Raw genomic sequence first — 23,787 nt, forward strand, 5'->3', positions numbered from 1 at the left:
TTCAAGGTGTGTTAAAATTGTTGAGGAAAGTAAATAAAACTGTAGATAAATATTTTTTTTGTCACTATATTTTGATGGGTCTAAATCTAGTGAAGGTGCAGGAGCAGGATGTATTTTAGTTAGTCCCGAGGGAGAAAAGACCATGTTATCATGTAGGTTGGAATTTGAATGCATAAACAATACAGCTGAATATGAAGCCTTGATTCAAGGACTTTACAAAGCAATTGGTCTTAAAGTTCAATATTTGAAAGTATTGGGTGATTCGGAAATTGTTATAAGACAAGTTAGAAATACTATTCATTGCCTTTCTAGTCACCTTAAACACTATCAGTCCTTGGTACAAGACCTAATATCTCAATTTTTGGCATTCAATATTTCTCCCATCCCTAGATCCCAGAATTCAACAACAGATTTACTAGCTAATATTGCTTCTAAGCTCCTTCCATCTGAAGATTACAATCATGATAGATTCTTAATAGAGTTAATTTTTAGACCATCAATTCCTGATAATGTCACCAACTGGCGAGTGTTCAATCACGATGATGACATTTTAAATTTCTTAACTTCTGACAAGTCTTATGATGATCAAATTATTGATGAAAGTGACCATGACCTTCAAATGAAGGAAAAGCTTGAAGAAAACTCAATACCTAAACCAGTGGTCAAAGCTTGAAGATCTTTATGACATCAAAGACAGGGTTAAACAGATTACTAATTCAAAGCTCCAAAGTTCTACTTTGAGATGTGAATTGATAAACCTTGGTACTGAGGAGAATTCACAAAACATCAATTTGGGATTAGGAATTTCTTCAGAAGAATGAATTGCATTCATTAGATTATTCCATAAATATAAAAATGTCTTCACTTGGAAATATGATGATTTGAAAACATATGATACATCTATCATACAACATACGATTCCAATGCTTTCTGAACAAAAACTAGTACAACAGAAATTAAGAAAGATTCATCCTAACTTAGAGAGTCAAATAAAAGCTGAATTAAACAAACTCTTGAAAGATAAGATAATTTTTCCTGTGAGACATTCAAATTGGGTGTCCAATATGGTGCCAGTAAGGAAGAAAAATGGTGACTTTAGATTTGTACTGATTTTAGAAATCTTAACAAAGCAAGTCAAAATGATAACTTCCCTCTACCAACAATGGAGCAAACTCTCCATTCAGTGGCTGGTTCTGAACTGATGTCCTTAGATGGTTTTTCAGGGTATAACTAAATTTTGGTACACCCTGATGACAGACTTAAAACTACTTTTAGAACTACATGGGGAACTTATACCTACCAAAAAATGCCTTTCGAGTTAATCAATGCTGGAGCTACATTCCAAAGAGCGATGGGCATAGCATTCAAAGGACTGATTAATAAATCAGTAGTTGTCTATTTAGATGATATTACTGTGTTCTTTAAGAAAAGATCAAATCATTTGCATGATCTGAAACAAATCTTTGAATGCTGCAAAAGGTATGGCATTTCACTCAATCCTAAGAAATCCTTTTTCGCTCTTGACCAAGGTAAACTCTTGGGCTTCATTGTTTCAAAGGATGGTATTTATATTGATCCAGATATAATCAAAGAGATTTATGATATTCCATTCCCTCATAATAAAAAATACATGCAATCATTTTTAGGTCAAATTAACTTTGTAAAAAGATTTGTACCAGATTTTTCACAAATTGTTTTACCATTACAAACCATGATTAAGAAAAATTCAGTTTTTAAATGGGGGCTTGTAGAAAAAGAGGCATTTGATTCCATCAAACAATCAATTATAAATGCCCCTGCTTTAAGCACTCCTAATTTTTCAAATCATTTCATGTTATATACTCTTTCATCTGATTCATCTTACGGAGCAGTGCTGACACAAATTAACGATCAAAACTTGGAAGCACCAATCTCATTTTATAGTTTAAACCTTCAAGGTGCTGAACTTAATTACTCAGAAGTTGGAAAACAAGCCTTTGCTGTATACAAAGCCATTAAACACTATAGACTTTTTCTCTTAAAAGCTCACACAAAAGTTATAGTCCTTTTTTTAGCAGTAAGACAATTACTAGTTCAAAGGGAATTAGGAGAAAAGAGAGCAAATTTGGTCATAGTATTACAAGAATATGATTTGGAAATTAAACCAGCAAAGATTGTCAAAGGCCAAGGTTTTTGTAGGTTGTTAGCAGGAGCTTCTAATATTCAGGAACCTGAAGGTACAAAATATACGGAAGAAAGCAATCAGATAAGTACCACTAATCCTGAATCCCAATATGCAAATCTGATTTTCTATTTGAAAAATGGATATGCTCCTTCTAATCTTTCCTATAAAAACAAACGTGCCATAAGACTAAAAGCAAAAAACTTCATAATTGTTGATGATGTATTGTTTAGACGGAATTATGATTCAATTTTGTTAAGATGCTTAGAAAAACCTGAAGCGCAAAAGGTCTTGCAGGAGCTACATGATGGACCAACAGGAGTACATTTTGGAGCTAATACAACAGCTCACAAAATCATTCATGGTGGGTATTATTGGCACACCTTGTTCAGAGATACTCATGAATATATAAGGAAATGCCAAAGTTGTCAAACTACTAGTGGAAGACAAAGGAATCCAGCTTTCCCTTTGCAACCAATCAACATTGAACAACCTTTTAAACGATGGGGATTGGATATCATTGGAGAAATCATGCCACATTTGTCGAAACAACATATATATATTCTCACAACCACTGATTAATTTACTAAGTGGGTCGAAGCAATTCCTTTGAAGACAGTGAACTCTAAGGCAATCATTGAATTCATAGATCAGTTCATCATTACCAGGTTTGGTGTCCCAAACACTCTTATTTTTTATAATGCATCTTACTTCTATGGAAATTCTATATTTGAGTTTGCTATCAAAAGGGGATTTAAATTGAAATATTCTGCAAACTACTGCCCTCAGGGTAATGGTTTAGCAGAATCTACAAATAAAAATCTCATCAAAATCATTAAGAGAACTATAGAACAAAATCATAAAAACTGGCATAAGTCTTTGATATTTGCACTATGGGCTGACCGAATAACACACAAGGCTTCAATAGGCACTTCCCCATTTAATCTAGTGTATGGAAAGGAAGCTGTCACACCAACAAATTTAGTACTTCCATCACTAGCCTTAGTACAATTTATTGAAGAAACTCCCTCATCTTCTATTCAAGTAAGACATGATCAGATCTTGAAACTAGAAGAAGAAAGGGAGAAAGACCGAATTATACATGCAAAACATCAGCAAATTATTAAGTCATCTTTTGATGCATCTTCAACTGGCTCAAAACATTTACAAGTTGGTGATCTAGTTTTGAAGTGGGACAAAGCCCATGAGGATAAAGGAAAACACACTAAGTTCCAGAAAATGTGGCTTGGACCATTCCAAATCAACGAGAAGATAGGCCCTTCTACATTCATATTGCAATATCTATTAGGAAAGAGAGATTCTCTTCCTGTCAATGGCCTTGTCATAAAAAAATTCTTCAATTGAGGAGGTAACCCCTTCTCCCTTTGTAAATATCCAATTTTCAGCAGGATTTGTGTGAATAAATTAGTTTGTTTAAAATCCTAGGAATTAAAGTTGTGAAAAGTCTTCCATTGGTCTTTGTGATGTTGAAAAAGTTACTCAAAAGAAAATAGTTTTGACATTTACTTTTAAGAAATGGAAACCTTAAAGGAAAAAGAAAATTCTAGGAAATTAGGTATAATTAGATTCTGAAAACCCCATTTTATTTTTGTGAAATCTTCTCAAAACTTAGAAATACTGTAAATCATTTTAAAGTTTTAGAAGCCTAAAAATGGTTATCAATACAAAACAAAGACTGATTCAATCTTAGCATCTTCAACTCTCACCCTGTCATCCATATTCTCTTAAGGAGAAAATTGTTCATACCATCCATCACAATTTATAATTACTCAGAGTGTAATTCTAAAATATATTTGATATAAAAGATAAGGGGTCTTATTACAAGCCTGCTTACGATGATCATAGGGGAATAGTTCAACTGACATTACCAACACTGCATATCAAAACAGGGTAATGACTTATAATTATAAGACAAGGGGTCTCATCATGAGCCAGCTTGTTCAGTTAAATTACAACCAGTGAATGACATTGTCAACAGCTGGCCACCAAACCAGGGCAATGGCTTTTTATCTTACAAAATAAGGAAAAAAGAAAAATGCAATACAAAAAATATGGAAACATATTTTTTGGATTCATTCTTTATAATTATACTCTGAAATTGATGGAACAATGAATGATCAAATGGTTAAAAGGTAACCTTGCCGAGAGTATAGACGTTTGCTAGTAGCAGAGGCTCTACCTATGACAAAGGAGTCACTACAAAAGCTAAGTTGGAAAAGTCTTTTGTTTTATCATTATGAACCAATTAAGGTTTATTTAAAGCTTAGAATGTATTTAATTTTAAGAAGAGAAAGAAATAGCAAAAATAGTTATCATTACGTTCAGAATCTATGATTATCTAGTTATATTAGATTTTCTCTATCAATTAAGATTTTCAAATTAAGAAAGTTAAAGTATTATATTACCTTCTTAGAGATAACTGTTTCTCCCAGTGAATCACCAATTTTTGTGCTAAACAACAACCCCTCATTTCTTAAAAAATCTTTACATAAAATTTAAATAAGAAATGGGTCCCTTTAATTCAACTTAGATAAGATTTGTGTGTTCATAAATAAAATCGTTATTAACCCATCATAAGGGAAAACCCTTATGAAAAGGCTTAAGGTAAATGAATCATTTTAAAAGCCTTTTGAATGGAAATAAAAGTGTGACTTTAAAAATATTATAAAACTCTTCGTTATTGCGATAAAGCGATTGGAAGATTTCATATCGCGATAACAAAGGAAACATACGCAAAGCCACAATAAACCTTATCCATTCTCTCTGATCTGAAAAGGCAATCGCAATCGGAAATCAGAGAAGCCAAATGCCAAGCACAATATAATGGAGCCCCTTAAATCCTCCGATGCGATAAAGCATATCGCAATCTCCAAATTGGCGATGACAACAACAAGCCAACACATAAACAAAGGCAGGCTCAAATCCTTCGATGCGATAAAGCATATCACAATCGGCAATCGGCAAAATCACATTGACAAAACAATAAATCCCGAGTCCATTTCCGATTGCGATATATTAATTAGGCGCACATCTCGAAAATATATTTAAAATGGTTTGCATGCATTGTATCATCTTTCGGAGATTGGAGATATTTAAAGAAAGTGTTAAAGCCTTTCCCTTGACGTTCTCGATCCCCGATTTGCGATTTATCACTGATCATCCATCAAAGAAATAAAAGGTACCCTTAATTAATCATTCGACATATAAGCGACATGATGGGCATTTAAAACCTTCTTTACCACGATTGACATGTTAAACGACTATTCAATTAAGTAGTTAAGGGTAGATATTTTCTTTAGATTTTTTCCGCGACAATCTTTAACTATATTCCATTATCACCTACTGATCGACGTAAATCTTTTTCATTATCATATTGGTCTGTAGCAGCATTTCTCTGTATCACGGTTTTTCAATCGCTTGCGCAAAATTCCGCTGAAATAAAAAATCTAAAGAAAAATGGGGAAAAAATCAAAGAAGCCTGCCATAGTAGCTCCTCCAGTAAAAGACCCACGACCAAGTAAAAAGGGATTAATATCAGACACGACATGTCTCGAACTGGGAAACACTAGCTGGGAAAGTATCTATAATCTAATTGAAGTTGAAGAGCCCAAAGAATTATCAAAAGAGGCCACGACTAATTCAACTGATAAGTCTGAAGGAACTCTTAAAGAGTTGGCATGCTCCTTTCTTCACAAAATAGTGGCGCGAGCTAAAGTCCTCCCATATACTGACGTTGTGAGATGGGTGGTGGAAAAAATTCCAGTTACAAACAGAACCTTTTGCACAAATGACGGGAGGGTATTCGGCTCATTTCAGCTGGATGATCTAAGGAAAATGTATCACTTACCTGAGCCTGAGAAGCGGTACAAAAAAGAATTCCTAGAAGCATTTGCAAAGGAAAACGAGTTAGAATCAGCCCCAATTAAGCAGTGGAGACATTTCCCTGAGAAGCACAAGCACAAATCATCAGGTAAGTACTCTGTAGACTCATTGGCTTCTCCTTACTGCTATGCCGGAGCTAGGATGTGTAGAATGTGGGGAATACATGACTCTGCTAAATTCACTATAGAAATGGTCCCTTTATTGGAGGCTACAGTCAATTTCTATTGGATGGATTGGGCCAATATTTTATTTGATAAACTAGCCACAACAATTCTAGAGTACAGAGCAAATGCATATCAAACTACTAGGATCATTCCCCTATTCTATTACAGTGAATTCATTATGGATACTGTTTGTTTCAATTCTGAATTTCCATTGCTCGGGTGGACATGGACCCCCGCAGACCCTAAACCAATCCATATCTATCATGAGCAGTTATGGAAGGCTAATTACAAAAATCATCTGTATAAAATCTGCAACAGTTTTATTTTGCCTATTTTTTACTCTATTTTTGATAAGCCTACTCCCAGGATATCCTCGGAAGCAGAAACAGATTTAATAGCAGTAGGTAGTTGGTTTGTGGAGGAAAATTTCACTTGTATAAGGCTTTTTGGTAGCCTTACAAAACCCCATGTCCTTCCCTTGTATGTGCTCGATAAATTGTTAGCTCGGGGATTGGCTTATCAAATAACAGTAGATGGGACATCCAAAACCCTTAGAAATTCCAAGAAATAGGTATGACCTATATTCCCTTTACGGTGTGACATTTTCACTCTTCACGATTACAAGCACGCAAAGAAGGAGACAAAAAAATGCAAACACTAAAGCTTGCCACAATTCCTAACAGGCAGTATGCTCCCAGAAAGGTGGCCTATAATGTTCTTGACCAAGCCAAACTTGCCAAGTTTGATCATGAAGATGATGCCTTCGATGATCTATTTGCCTCATCTGAATCATTATTCCAAGTTAAAGAATTGGCTAAAATCAAATATCAAGATGAAGGACTAGAAGTGTTTAATAGGCTTAGAGAACAAAGGTTGCAAACTCTTCCTTTAGACCTCTTAGTCAGAGCTCCTACAGTCCAGTCATCTGGTCAGGATGAACAAATAGTTACTGGTAAGACATCTGAAGTGGAAAAGGTCTCTGAAAAAGAAAAGGAACAGGAATGGGAATAGGAATGGGGAAAGATAGTCAACTCGTGGATACAGATACTCAGATTGATCCCAAGCTTCTTAAAGAATGGCAACCGTTCGATTCCATTAGAAGCAATACAGAGACCTTACAGGGATTTAGCACGCCTGAAGTGACAACTGGTCATAAGATAACAACTAATACGGTTCCAACTAAAGGAACAAGTGGCCCACCCATCACTCAAAAGGATATGGAGATAATTCGAGAAAATCCATTTGGTAAAATCATCCTACATGTAGAAGAAATACCACTTTTAGATGTCTTCTACAGCCCTAAGCATAAGGCTGTAGTAAAAAGACAAAGGAAAAAGAGAAAGTTTGATCAATCTTCTCTTTTACCTGCACAGATGGAAATGGATAATGTGGTATGGAGAGAGGAAATTAATCCTTCCGAAGACCTTACAAAACTCTCTCAATATGTCGGGGCATACTCGGCAGCTACTATGGATAAAGCATCAGAAGTTAGCAATTTACTCAAAGAAAAAGATCAGACAATTGTTTCACTGGAAGCACAGGTATTCGAAAAGCAGCAGAGGATAGAGCAGTTAGAACAACAATTAGCAGCACAACAACAATGAAACAATAAGTTAAATGTTCAATTGCTCAAGGAGAAGCAGAGGATAGATCAAAGTGCAGTTCAGAAACAAAAAGAATTATCCCTAGCATTGGTGAAGCTGAAGTCAATGAATGAATAATTGAGCAAAACAAAAGATGAGAAAATCACTCAACTGTCACAACAAATAGAAAAGTTCAAAGGTTTTCCTCAATCAGCAAAGTTCAAATCCGAAGCTCTCTAGATCAATAAGGCATTGATTAATCAATTAAATTTGCTATGTCATAATATTTCTCTTGCTGAGCCCCTATGTGAAATTTCTTCATCGATGATCGATAAATCAGTTGATGCAAGGCAGAATTTGGAGCAGGCCGATGAGACATTAACAAAATTTCTTTCTTGGCAAGAAAACAAGGAAGGACAAGCTGCAAATCTGCCTAAAATTCTGGAATCACATAAGGAAATTCTATTCCTAGAATGGCAATCTCAATTGATGAAAGCAGAGAGGGCAACTTCAAGATGTATATCGGCGACTGGTAATTTGATTGAATTAATTAATGATACTCTTTATCTGTCTAATTTGATTTCAGAATGCACTCAAGCTAAATTGCCATCAGCTAAAGCATTGGAGCAAACATGCAAACATAAATTAGAAAAGAAGTAGAGATTAATTGTGGGCATCCAAAGTTTTACTTGGGACACCTTTTGGTTCTTCCTCGTTAAACCACATAGTCAAAAGGTAGCAATGAAATGTTTAACCGATGTAATCAGTTACATGATTCCTGAAATTAATGGTGCTACATATTTAGCCCAACTGCATTCACGTCTGAGTCACCCTCCAGAATTGCAAACAATGCTCGCTATATGCCATCTCAAGCCAAAGGATAGTCGGTCGAAACAGTGAATCATTCTACCGATTGCAAGCATGTCTATTTCAAGGAGATTTTCACGATTTGGTTATACCACCTCATAGCATTTTTATTTCATATTTAGTTAGCTTAGATAGTATTTATAGACCCTTTCATGTCTTTAGAAGGGTCCTCAATTTTTGTATCGAAACTTGGATCGGGAGTTGCACTATTATGCTTCCGATATATATTTTTTTATGAAGACTGGACCTATATTCTGAATTTTAATGAAGAATACTTTGATGAGATATGCAGTATTTCTTTTTGTGAGAGTATTTCTAAGTTGGAAGACGGGATGTGAATGCGATTGATATCGGAAGGGATTCAAATTACATATGTACTATTATCTATGTCTTTGCTTCATTCTTTTATATGAATCAACGTTTATTCAACCTTGCTATCATTTGATGCATGTATGTATTTTAACAGCAGTCCTTTTACTTATCACTATTGAATGTTTAAGGAATGTTATTCTTTCAATCGTATTTATGTCAATGATATATGAAAAATAGTGTAATAATGTGTTAATTATTACTTTTTTCAACTACTTGAACAAAGTAATTATCATATGAATGAATTTTTTTATTTATAAGTCGAGTCATCTATATGCCTATTTGTAAAGAATAATTATCAAAAGTTGCACTAAAATCGAAATTTCCTGGGATAGATTAGTTGTTTATGATTCTGCATTTTAGAATAAATCATCCATCATCATCATTAGATAATAGAAAATCAATCACTTATCCATCCTATTTACAAATCATTAGGAAACTGGTCCCATTATATCCAGTCGAAGCCACCACACCAAATGGAAAAGGAGTTGCCTTTAAGGTCCGAACCGGGTGGCTTTCCCCAATGTTGATGTATCGATTTTCGAGGCATCAACACACTGCTAATTCACTTTGGAGAAACGTTGAATTTTTTTGATACAATTAATATCTACAAGCGTTTCGGAATATTGTGGAGTCATTGAAGACCATTAATGATCGATATGTGCTACATTATATTTATGAAGAAACATTATCATTCATGCCAACAAAGAAGAGATATGCCATACTTGAATACATTTTAGAAATTGCACTAGAGGGAAGTTATGGTCAGAGAATGAATGATGCCAGAAAAATATCAAATATAACATAATTAGAATTGCATTGCAAATTCTAGAGAATTTGAAAAGGAAAAATTACAGGTTGCTAAATTTGTATAGTGTTACAATAATGTCAGATATTAGATAAATTTTCAATTTCAGAGATTGTCAACATCCTATATACAATGTTTGAGATCTATGTTGAGAAATGGAAACAAGAGAGTCCAATTTAATTTGTCCTTGAATTAAACCAGAAATTAAATTTGAATTCTATTCTCATAGCAACTTAAAATAGTTAAATTAATTTTATTAAACTTACTCAACTTAGGAAATTCGAGTTGGAAGTCTTTCCGAAGTCACCTGTATGTTCTCGCTACTTTGTAGGAGACTAGTGTGAGTTAATATTGAGTTGTAAAATAGACAACTCAGTTTAATGAGTCAGTTCAATTAAATTAGTTCTCAAATTGATTGAGAGAACTACTAGTGAGTTAACTGTCAGTGGTGTCATTAATGAACTCTCTCAGTGCTACTCTAGTTAACTGAATATTTACTCATCAGAAAATCATACATGTTGAATAAGAGAAAGACCCAGTTTGGAATAGAGTGTAGGGACAATGTGCTATTTGTTTTAGATTTTCCTAAGTTGCACTGATAGTGCATGCATTCAAGAACTGACCCTTAAGGGATTGCACAATTTTTAGAGGCTTTATATCCCTTTAAATACAAGCTATCCTCCATAGGAATTACGCAATGGAATAGGGACTTGGAGAGCTGGTGAATTGGCTAAGATTTGGCCTTGATATTGCTTATGAGTTGGATATTGAATTTTCTGAGTGTTGGGAATGTTCTTGAGAGAACAAACATTGTAATTTCATCTTGATTTTCTGGATTAATACAATATAGATAGTGGGGTTTTGAGCTGTGGATTTCCCTGGATATTTAATTGTGTTATGTGCCTTTGATTCTCTTCCTCTATTGATTATTGTTTTCTCGATGTTTATCGGCTTTATCTGTAAAGAGTAGAAGTATATTCTTGTCTCTTGCTTTAGCAAATTGCATTAGCTTGTGGATCTACAAGATTTTCTACATGGTATCAAAGCTGGATTGCTTTTTGGGCATCTATTTTGCAGAGAATATATGAAAAAAATTGTGAATAATTTTTAGAAGAAAATATTAGATCTGGATTCCTTGTGAAAAAATACCCAAATTTAAAAAAGAAATCGGCCGAATCGGAGTTCGGATGAGGGAGATATTGCTGATTTAAAATTATCTCTTTTTCTAGAGGAGAGTTCGAAGTTTTAAGTTTCTGGGTTACAAGTGAAATTCAAATTTGCAAAACATACTTTAGGATAGGCATATGGCTTTCCATGGGTTGAGGCTTGAGTATTCCTTGGAAGGAAGCTCAAATTTCATAGCCTGGAGGGACATGATGGAGGCTGTGCTGGAGGATAATGGCTTGAAGGAATTTGTTGAATATGCAATTCCTAAGCCATCAGCTACTGATGCACAGAACTTGGCTGAGTGGAAGAAGTGTGTAGTTAAGGCAAGGCAGATAATCCTTGAGGGAGTTAGAGATCATATTGTTTCAAGTCTCCATGGACAGGAAACCACACATTCTATGTGGAAAACATTAACAAACTTGCATCAGAATAGTAGTGATCAAAGGAAGTTGGCACTGAAGGATAAACTTCGTAAAATCAAGATGGAGAAAGGCGAGACGATTCAAAAGTACTTGACCAAGTTCACTCAATGTCAGGATGAACTTGGAAGTGTTGGAATCATAGTTTCCGAGGAGGATATGGTGAGTATTTCTCTTCTTGTACTCCCAAAAAGTTGGCATAATTATCAGGACTATGTCAATGGTAGGGAGAACCTGCGAGATTGGGAATGACTATGGTCATATTTGATGTAGGATGAGATTAGGAGGAACACCAGGGATGGATCTTTATCAAATATTGATGATGAAGAGAACTTTTCCTTTGCGATTAAGGAGAGGAAGGGAAAAGGTAAATTTTACCATTCCGAATCAGATTCTTATCATGGAGGTAAGAAGAAGGAAATGACGAAAGTTAAATGCTTTCATTGTCACAATATGGGACACTTTGCTACAAATTTTCCATTGAAGAAGTTCAAGGAGAAGTCCTTAGGAGGAGCGGCGGGTGAGGCTTTGGCCTCCCAATTTTAATTGGATTTTTCCCTCATTTCATGCATGGTGTATTCAATGATGGAAAGTGTCTGGTACTTAGATATTGGAGCTTCTTTCCACATGACTGGCGACAAAGAGTTACTCAGTGAATTGGAGGAGAAAGATCTCAAGATGCATATCGAGATGGGTGATGATGGTAATTATAGTGTTACTAGTGTGGGCACTATTACTTTTTAGAGGGAGCATGCAACTCCACTCACCTTGAAGAATATTATGCATGTACCCGAATTGATGAAGAACTTGGTATCTGTTGCCATGCTTGAGGATAGAGGCTATGATGTGATTTTCTTGAAAGGAAAGGTGTTCCTTTGGCACATTGTGGTGAAGTAAAATTATAAGTGCAAACATGAATGAATTCCTCCAGCCGATGATGGGTCTAGCCACAACAGATACATTCTATGGAAGATTTCCTTAGGTTATAATCAATCAAGAGGGCCTACCTCTTGGTTCGCTTATCTTGCTTGATGATGTCCTCGCTTGCTCGCTCCAACTATCTCTCGCTTCCTTCTTCAAGCACCTGAAACAAGTAAACAACAACAGACAACAAACATGATAATAAACAAATTTCAATTCAACCTACTTAACAAGTCAAGAAACATTAAGCCATGAATATGTAATATTACAAAACATGTAGGAAATCAATCGATAGTTTCATATATTAATATCAAAGAGAGATTACAACCATTCATCTTGACGTTGCAGTCTTCCTCTGACAAGACAAGGTTCCCACACACTTCTGCTAGCATTCCATGATGGCCTCAATCAACAATAGTTTTAAAGCTCTTCCCTTTAGGCTTCACTCCAAACCAAATCACACTTCTCCCTCACACAACTAGATAGCTACAACTAGTAATAGATTGCTTGTCTACTCCAAACCAAAATAGTATAAGCACACTAATATCAACACTCTAACTCTGTAACTAGCTTGTGCTTGGGAAGAAGGGAGGTTTATATAGGATGAATGGATGGGAGATGGATCCTCTTCTCATGGGAGAAGGACTTATCCCTTGAGGTAGTTCCATCATAATAGGGGAAAGGAGCCCAAACTGTTATTCTCGACCCCATCAGGCCAAACCATTTACCAAACTTCCATTACAAAGCTTCTAGAGCTGGAAGCTTTGGCTCTAATTTAAAAAAAAATTCCATAATAGGACCGACATGATTGGAACACAACTCAGTTCCTCTAGTTAGCACGAGGAGTAGTGATAATCTCTACACATTGGCCCGGGGGAGACAAAGGCCATTAGCACCGGTCTTGTAAATTGGGCAAAACAGAAGTTTCAGGGGAAATGGTGCAAAAGGGAATTTATTTGCTCATGAAGAGGGACATAATGGGGTTTTCTTCATGAAGGAAAAGAATGTGGGGTTCACTATAGAGGTCCTCCAGGATCAAGGAATGGGGGGTATAGGGACAATGAAAAAATGTCGTGTAACAGATGCCCCCTAAAGCGTGAAGGCCGAGATGGAGTGAGGGATGAAATGCTTTATAAATTAGCGCGGGGAACCGTAGTCTGCTGTCAGAAAACCTGAAAGCAAGTACAGATACATATACATAAACTAAGATCTCTGTCAAATGATACATGAATCGTGGCATGGATGCAGCCATCCATAGAATGATCATGTAAATGGAACCAGGTATGGGCACAGCCATCCATCAAGGAGGATCATAACGAAACCAAGGTATGGTTGCAACCATCCAATAATGAGAAGGATCTCATATGATAACTCATGGTCTGGTCACAGCCAACCATATGAAAGAGACATACATATCATCATAACCATGTCACATCACTTCGCAAACTAGACTTTTGTGATCTGAGTCCAGGGTCTTGTGCTCCAACATGACCTGATCAAAGTACAACTCCTAGCATGTGAATAGATGTGTTGACATCGAACATGCTAGAAAGTCACTTGATTACCAGTCAATGATGCAAACTGTTAACAAGTGTGAGAGAAGCCACCAATAATGACAATGGTCCTCAAGGTACTATCATCACAATTCATGGAATGTGAATAGAGGAACCGAAGTCGAACAACCGTGAAATCACTAGATCGAAAGCCAATGATGTGAACTTGTCATCAAGTGCGAAGAACTTGCCATTAGGGCATGCAAGCTCAACGGTACTGGAAAGGAGTCTCTCGGTCAACTTCCTGGATAATGATTTGAAGTCGACGAAAAGTGACCATGTTGAAGGAGGTCCATAATGAATCCCACATTATCAAAGCGAGATGAGAGGATGCAAAATGATTCTGGATGATACAGAGAATCAAAGGTAAGTGTAACTGCAGAAGGACAACTCTTGAACATATCGGTGACACAATTGGAAGTTTGGAAGCTTTTGGATCCATGGGATCGGTGTTCATGATGACGTGGCAAAGATCAAATGCAAGGCAAAAGTAAATGGCCCAAACCCAGGAAGGTCAATGATACAAAGGAGGATGTCCCAACCCGACATTAAGCAAAGAGTGTCATTTTTAAAAGTGAGCTTCCGACGAGACTGATAGATTTCCAAATTTTCCCCCACCATTTCTGGCAGGGACCCCAATTATTTTTTAATTGAAAGATTGAAGGGGATAACATATGCTTGCACTGTAAGTTCATCCTTCGGATGAATCCGACCTAGTAAGTTTAACGAGCCCTAGGAAGGAGAAGCTCATTTCCATCATGATGACAAATCCGATGTCGTTTAATAGTTTAATGAGTCTGAAAAAGGTGTAACTCAATATCTTTTTCACGTTTAGAGAGTTTGAAAAAGACACGTAAAAGAAAACTCAACATGGTCCCTTTTCATACATTTGTGTCTCTCGAATCCAAAAAGGTAGAAAACAATACTTGAGAGAACCGCTTGTCCATTTCAGTCAAGGAGTACCTTTTTCGTAAATAGTGCCTCCCAACCCGAAAAAGGGGTAAATTTATACTGGGCACACGATGTTTTGCATCCATTAACGAATTCAAAACGACAAGGGCTCAGCCATCTTTTCGCTTTTAAAGGGTTGGAAAAGCGCTGAAAGCGGACCCCCCATTTTTATTCTCTTTAACGAGTCAAAAAGGGAAAAAATACTCGGAAATATTTTCGTATGAGTTTAACGAGTCGAGAAAAGAGTTGAAACATGACTCATCATCATCATCAAACGTCTATCACTTGTCGTTGCACAAGTAAAGTAAAGTGTATCATCGAGTCCTTGAGGCAAAATAGGTCAAAATATCTACAAAACCTGATACTTTTATTAAAAAATGAATAAAAGGGGGAAAAGTAAATATATTTTTACCATTTATCATTTTACCTTCGCTGTGAAGAATTTTTACTCACTTTTGCCCTAATTGTTCCGGAGTAGATTACGGGAGATCTGGGAGGTTAATCGATGAGCCGCTAGTTCCATGTAATAGTCGAAGTCCTGAGCTCCATTTTCATGCTCTTTATTTCTGCTTTAAGCCACTTTTTTAGATTTTTAAGGAGGTTTTTGAAAATCTTTTTCGCCCTCGATCGGTGTGATTTCTGGGCATGGAATCGCGTCAGCCAAGGGTGATTAACAAAGCCAATTGCTCCTGTCAGCTTAACTATTTTTAAAATAGGCGCATCGATGCTGTGGATAGGGAAAACCCCTATTGTCTCAAAAACTAACAGTTTAAATTTGAATTTTATGTGCCAAGGATGATTATTGACTCAAATTAATGGCTTTTGCAGGAGAGAAACGTTGAAAATGGTGGATTGGAAAGAATGGGAACATGAAGATGTTGATACCCAGGCAATGGATGACCCAAATTTCCTGGAGGCTTTGAGGGCTTGTGGCCTCCTCAAGTTCTTTTTTACGCGAGGGATGCGGGCCCAACCCGAGTTGCTTCGATGCCTAATTAGTCTTTGGGACATTAATCGGGAGATTTTTGTCATTAGTGACTAGGAGTTGGAGTTGGAAACTTCAGATATATACTTCATCACTGGACTGTCCCACAAACGGGAGCCAATGAACTTGTATGGGTTACGTCTGATTGGGGCAAGCATATCTTCCTTGCTTGTCGAACACTGCCCTGAGGCCATGAAATCCAAGAGTGGGAAGATAGAGATTTCCAGTGCACAGGATGTGAGATTAAGGGTGCTTCTATTGACTATCAATAGAGTGGCAGAGTCGCAGGTGAAACATGATGCTCACAAGTCGAAGTTCCTTTATGTTATTGATTGCAAAACTCCTACAATCCTCAACTAGGCAGAGGCCATGAAGATGAACTTCAAGTGCCAGTTGTCCAAAGCCAAGGTGGGGAATATGAAGCAATTTTGCTTCGGATCTGTACTTGTGACCTTCTTCCTGGAACGAATACCATTGTTCCAGTATCAGTTGATAGAGGTAGATCGTCCTATGCCATGCGATCCGCGGATGGCCCGCTGGAGTTGTTTGATGCCCAGGATCACTGGGGGTTAGCATATGTCATACTGACCTACATTCTTCTTGTTAAACACACACATGGTAAAGAAAAATAGGAAAGATAAAACATGACAATAAAATTTTATTAACAAATCATATACATCTATAGTACATGGTTTGACTGTTGGGTTTCACATCCCAAGGTCTCTTGGAATCCTTTTGTCTATTCGGCTTCCACACTAACCCGTTGAGGATTAGGTGTCCAACATTCCCCCCCTTAATCCGAAGGGTCATGTATGAGTCCAAGAAGAGAGCTGTAATACAAAATGTGCAAAAATGCATGGCAGCACTAGGCTGAATGTGCTCTCTAAAATGTTAGTATAAAGGGTGGTGGTTTAAGGATGACCACCAACACTGGAACGCTTAGTGCAGTTCCCAGAACTCTTCCAAAACTGGCAAGAAGATGAAGTCTTCTGCTAGAGGAAGTGCTCCTACTGTTTTGGAGAGGGAAACCTTCAACCATGAAAGTGAGGTCTCACCCCACATAAAGGGAGAACTTCAACCTGAAAAGGGAAGTCTCAAACTGTGATAGTTTAAGGATGACCAACAAGTCTGGAATGCTTAATACAATTCTTGGAACTCTTCCGAAACTAGAAAGAAGCTGGAGTCTTCTGCTAGAGGAAGTGTCCCCAATTCAATTCCTTGAATTCTTCCGAGACTGGCAAGGAGATGAAGTCTTTTTCTAGAGGAAGTGTCCCATATTACCAAGTGAAGGCATGCTCAGGGGCATCTTTGTCTCTGGCTACAACTTTGAAAATGGTGTGGCAGGTTGTGGCTCAGGCTCGCTTGATGTGGCTTTGAAGCTTGTAGATGACCATCATTTCCCCCCTTGTCAAATACAAGGTGAGATGATGGAGAAAACTCAACTGCAAGACTGTTCAATACTCTGGAACAAGTTCTGACATGTGATTGGAATATCTTCTTGGCTGTTGATGCCCATTGCCAAGAAGCGATCCATCGAAGATGAATCTTTGTTCTTGCAGGACGTTTGTTTTTGAAGCATCTGTGTGAAGAATGGGTGGTTTTATGACAATTCTTACATGGTTGAAGATCAAAACAATGATAATTCAAATGGCCAACTTGGTCACAGTGTTGGAATTTCACAATCTGTTGTTGTTGTTGTGGAAGAGGAGTAGAATCTGGAACAGATGGAGGTGAACTGTCATGAAGGAATCCAGCACTCTGAAACTGAATGGGCTTTGAGTAGTCTGGAATATGAAAGGACAAGTCCTCATATCAGAGACCAGTTCTGTGTTTGTTTTGGACAAGCTCTTCCCAAGGTCTGATGATGGGCTTGGGAAGTGAAAGCTGAACTTTTGCATCTGCATGTAACCTTGCTACTTTATGGGATTCTGTTTCAATCTTTTGAATAGAAACATGTTCAGAATGACTTCTCTATTTTAATTATTATTGCTATAGCTGAGATTCGAGCTGCAAAAAATCAATTTTCTCTTGTGCATTTTGTAGACATACCTGAATATCTGTGAGAGAAAATTTGCTGATTTTTAATGTATCATGAGTAGTAGATAATATCAGATTTTTGAGGAACTCTAATACTTCATTGATTCTGGCCATTTTTTCTTTAATGTCAGAACTACACCTTAAAAACTGATCACAACTACTACTCAATGCAGAAAAGTAATATCCATTAGTAATATCCTTTATAAATGTGCAGCAAATGATCAGTGTGCAACCAACAAGCACCAATTACAATCCATATAAAAAATAAGAGTTTACTCATGACCAGCACTATGTTCTGACAATACAATTGACTAAACTGTTCTCCACAAAAGATTACTTTTATTTGTCAAAACAATCATTTTCTTTATACAACCCACCAAACTCTTATGTAGCAGTCGAAGTAACAAGGAATCAATGCTTATATATGTAGACGAAAAACTATAGTGAGTTTTAAATACAACGCCACAACTGGTGCAACAACGACTGCAAACTTGCTTGGATCCTTCAAATACTCCTTCACTTTCTCAACCAGTGGAAAAGAATAGTCAAGTTCAATAGTGACTGCTAATACATTCTTGTAACCATTGAGGATAGAATGTGGAACAACTATGATTGTGGGATTACAGATCGCCAGAGAAAGAGTTGTACATAATCTCATAAACTGCAAATTGCTTGCTGTGGTGTGCCAAAGATGGTCTTCCAAAACTATTCAGACACACACATATGCCCAGTAGTTAATTCATTCATTACTCGGTTTTCAAAATACAAATACCAAATATAGCCCTTCAAAAATTTCAATGCAACATACTAGGAGTTATGCATGGACTTGGCTCCATTCCAACACACTGCCTTCAAAATCTCAACGTACAAAAGTGCTCGGCATGCACAATGATGTTGGAGATTCTTCAACACAGAAACACAAATCACGCTCTAGTATTCAATCACAGAGCTAAATATTCATCACGTTCCAACATTCATTATAATGTCTCTTTTATTTAGTACTCAATGCAAATCAATCACGGTATAACCCAATGCGCACAGAGAATAAATAACGGAGTTATAGATCATACATAGTTGGTTGTCATAACCTATACATAATCATTATGATTCTTCATAACCAACACATGAACTCCAACATAGATTCAACATCGTAAACTATTGTTTCAATGCTTCTAGGTTCATAACCAGCGACATGTAGCAAGTAACGATACTGATTGGAGAGATAGGTTCTGGAAAGAGTACTGTTGCTTCACTTGCTAGTGATATGGTTGAACTATCAGAAATAACTGTTTGTGAAGATTCAACAAGATTCAATATATACAACAATATTATGATGGGAGAGACACCACACTCGAAAGAAATCAGAATGATATGGGCTCTAATAAAAGAGATAAAATTGAGTCATGCTATATGTCAAACATGTGGTATAGTCCTACCACTGAAATTGATAGAGGGATGGCTGATAATCGAATTTCCAAAATGCAGTTATCAAATGTGGAACAAGGAAGACAGAGAAGAGAGGTTTTTAATGGCACCAAGATTGAAGATTTTGAGAGCTCAGTGAAACACAATTCAAAGGAGTATAGAAGTAATGTATCTTGTCTTCTAATTAGCAGAGATGTCTGCATGACTCTAGGCCAATCGACGACCACCTCAGTAGCATCAACAACAGAAAAACAGACCTTGTGTAATGCTGCTCCATACTTCAGAGAAAAGTGTCCAAGCATAGCAAATGGGTTGGGATGCTCTCATTTCAATTTGCCCAGACTGTCTCCCAAGTTTGGAAGAGCAAAGGAGGGTCCCCAACTTTTGGTTGGCCAGTTAAACAGAGAAAGAAAAGTGATTGAAGGATCCCAAATTGGGCGTTCCCAGGATGCTCGCCACCTCTGGAAGATCCGGTAGCAGGAATTCGGCGTCTACTGGCAAAAGAAGTAGTGAAAGGGTGGATGTGGCAATGGAATGATATTGAAGCTTATTCATATTTTCCTCTCACAAATGTTCTAGAACCTGTTCCATGGCTCACTTTGAATAAATTTGCCGTCCTGAGTGATGAAAATGGCATTTACATGGTGTAGATGTTGGAACCGTTTGTTGTATGGGGTGGATGCGAGCGGTTATACTTATTGATCAGCAAGCTTGACAATGAAACCCTAGAATGCGTTAGGGTTTATTAGATTTTGGACAAGGTAGAGAGTAATTTCTATGAATTCCCTGATATTCTGACCAGACAGGTGCCTTTCCATGGCTTAAAGGATGGGTTGTTGTTCTGTGCTACCACCATAGCTAAAGGTGTGGGAATTAGAGGACTGTCCAACATTCTTCAGAAACGGGCACCATTTATTCATCAAACACTCAAAGCTCATCAGAATCTTAGATAGAACCAGCCACTGGCACAAATGCCATGAATAGCCCTTATAATGCCCTAGAAAATGCACGTAACATATTTGTCAGGCATATTATTATATGGAAGAGAGGAGCAGCAATTCAGTGAACCAATACCACAGAAAATAGAAGCATTTTTGCACGGCAGAGTATACAAAGCACATGACTCACAAGTGCTCAAGGCAACCTAAATGATAGATCAATATTCACAGGAAAATAATGGCTCATTATAATGACTCAAAATGGAGTAGGACCAGCAATCGCCTGCTCTGATACCATGTTAAACACACACATGGTAAAGACAAATGGGAAAGATAAAACATGAGAGTACAATTTTATTAACAAATCATATATATTTATAGTACATGGTTTGACCGTTGGGTTTCACATCCCAAGGTCTGTTGGACTCCTTTTGTCTATTCGGCTTCCACACTAACCCATTGACGATTAGGTGTCCAACACTTCTCATGGTTATGATGACAGAAGATCGTCGTGGAGGAATGGCCATACAATAGCATTGATTTCTGTGGATATCCAGACATGCCCTTATCAGATGGAGAGTACTTCAATGACGAAGGTAAAAAATCATTTTTTTTTTAATTTTGAGATTTTTAATGGTTTTTGGTATATATGTGCTTATAACGTTTCCCTTGTTAATGCAGACGTTGGACTAGAGCAGCGAGATAGGATGTCCTGGATAGCTAGTTGTGTCCCCCATCCTATCGATGCTGTCACCTCGTATCAGGAAGGGAGTGACAATGAGGAGCAGATCACGAGGAACCTTGAGGGGTTAACTCGTGGTATCCCGAAGTATGCTTGGGTAGGAGACATTCCTCGTCAGTAATAGATACACACGGTGGGAGTCTAAGATCGGATCCGCCGATTGCTGGCTCATGTTGCACGAGCCATCTCATGCTACCATAATCACCATGCTAATTAGTTCCTAGGTCCAACACTTACATATTTTTTGAGGCCTGCGTGCCACGGATGTATGAGGCCTGCGAGCCACCGATGTTATTTTAGACACACATATTATTTTTTGGGGTTCTAATGTATCAAACATTCTCACCATATATATATATATATATATATATATATATATATATATATATATATATATATGTTGTATTTTCCTATCTATTATGGTACAAATGGTTTGTCTTATCTTTTACATGTTTTGTAAATGTCTATCCAACACGTAATTAGCTAATGCATCTGTCAATGTATTCATGTGTCTAGGAATATGATGATACGTAATATAATCAAAATGTCTTTCCAATAGACGGACACGGACATACATTCTAAATATTTGAGGGTTCCTGATGGAATATTGCCTGTTGAGTTGAAGGATGACAAGCTGTGAATCTAGGTTGACAACCAATTCTCTGATGCCCAGAGCGATGGCTTCTGACAACAATTCGATGACTGCACTGTATTCAACAATGTTGTTGGTTGTGCAACCCCGAAAGATACCTTGAAGGTCAATCAACTCACTGTTAGGGTCATAGATAGCCCATGCCACAGATGATAATTTTGGGTACTACGGCAAGCACCATCAGTGAAACCAACGTGAGGAGTCGCAGACATCTACAAAGCAAGAAAATCATAGTAAACAGGAAAGCTGTTTGAAAACTATCACACAAAACCACGCTATACAAAAATGAATCACACACTAATGTACATAAGTAACCATGAAAGATGAGCAAGGAATAATACTTTTTGAGGTAAATCCCATTTCGAGGCTTATCGATAGGATTTCCTTCATAATCAATAAACTCATAGGCTTCTTTCTTCAAACTTGCCTGCCCCCAGCTTATCGTTAGCTTGGTCATATAATAAGACCAAATCACCCTCAGAGAATGCGCGAGGGGAGACCGACTGATCGAAATGGGTTTTGACCCATTTCTTTTGTGCTTTGATGACCAAGGCAGCGAGATGACGAGTCTTATCCAGTCATTCTAAATATAAGAGGCATTCCTCTTGAGGTGATGTTTCGGGGAGGAGTTCAATAGCTAACTTGAGTGAAGGAATCTCGCATTCGATCGGAAATGTTGCTTCCAGACCATAGACCAGTTGGAATGGTGTGAAACCAGTTGCGTCTTTGGTTGAGGTTTGGTAGGCCCACAGAGCTGAAAAGAGCATGAGATGCCAATTGGACTTGTGCATCCCAATAGTACGCTGAAGCATTGTGACTAAGACCTTGTTCATGGCTTCAACTTGGCCATTGGCCTGAGGGTAATATGGGGTCGAGCCATCATGGCGCAAGCCCAATGCAGATGTCAGCTTAACCATCATGTAATCTCTGAAATGGGAGCCATGGTCTGTGACAATGGCTTGGGGTACGCCGAACATGGAAATAACATGGTTGAAAAGGAATTGAGCTGCCGTCTTATCGTCTGCAGAATATTTAGGCATCGCTTCGCCCATTTGGTGAAATAATCCACAACGACGATAATATAGCCATGCCACCTAGCCAAATGAGGGTTATATGTCATATAATCGATGCGCCATTTGGCAAAGGGACCAATGGTAATGACCGGGTGTAGGTGAGCAGGTGGGGCGCGCATCTTGCTTTGGTAAATTTGGCATTTGTGGGACTTATGAACAGAAAGTATGAAGTCCTTAAAGATAAACGACCAGAAATAACTAGCGTGAAGGATTTTTTGCATTGTAGTGTAACCAGACATATGACCACCACATGCCTTGGAGTGGCAATCATTGAGAACTATTTCAACTTCCTCGATCTTAACGCATCGAAAAAGAACTGAATCAACATCGACATGGTATAAAGTATCGCCAATAATACGGTAGGGTTGGGAGTGATCTCGAATCCTTCAACAATCCTCTTTGGTGCTAATCAGGAAAAGGGTCTCTCTGGAAGTCGTTCATCTGCACCAACAGGGAGAGCCTTGGAGGGGAGGGAACAAATCAATTTGGTGAAAACAAGTGACTTCTTAGATTTGGCCATAGTGAAGACCAAATCAAATTCCTACAAGATGATGATCCATTTAGAATACTTGCCCCCCAGCAACTAATGAGTCAAGATATAGGTCATAGGGTTGCATTCAGAGATCACTGAAGTCGTACGTAAAAGGATATAGTCCTGAAAGCGTTGAACAACCTGAACGACAACCAAAGCCAACTTCTTGACATGTGCATAATGCATTTCAATGTCGAGGAGATTCCGACTAAGGCAATAGATTACATGTTTGCAGCCTTCATCATCGTCTTGGACCAAGACCATAGCAATGGTGCTAGGGGCCGCGACTAGGTAAAGGAAGTAATCTCGATAATAGTCCGGTGAGTGCAATAGAGGAGAATTTATGAGGATGGGCTTAAGATCATCAAAATATTTTTGGGCCACCTCATCCCATACAAAGGGCATTCCTTGTTTGAGAAACCGAGTAAATCTTGTGGCTAGCCCGACATAGTTGGGTATAAAATGACGGATAAAGTTGGCCTTTCCTTGTAGGCTTTGGAGTTGGTGTAGTGAGGATGGAGGGGGTAAATTTACATT

Source organism: Pinus tabuliformis, chromosome 4_2 (assembly GCF_031772625.1).
Source record: "Pinus tabuliformis cultivar Carrire ecotype Pingquan chromosome 4_2, CPIR1, whole genome shotgun sequence".
NCBI classification, from domain to species: domain Eukaryota; kingdom Viridiplantae; phylum Streptophyta; class Pinopsida; order Pinales; family Pinaceae; genus Pinus; species Pinus tabuliformis.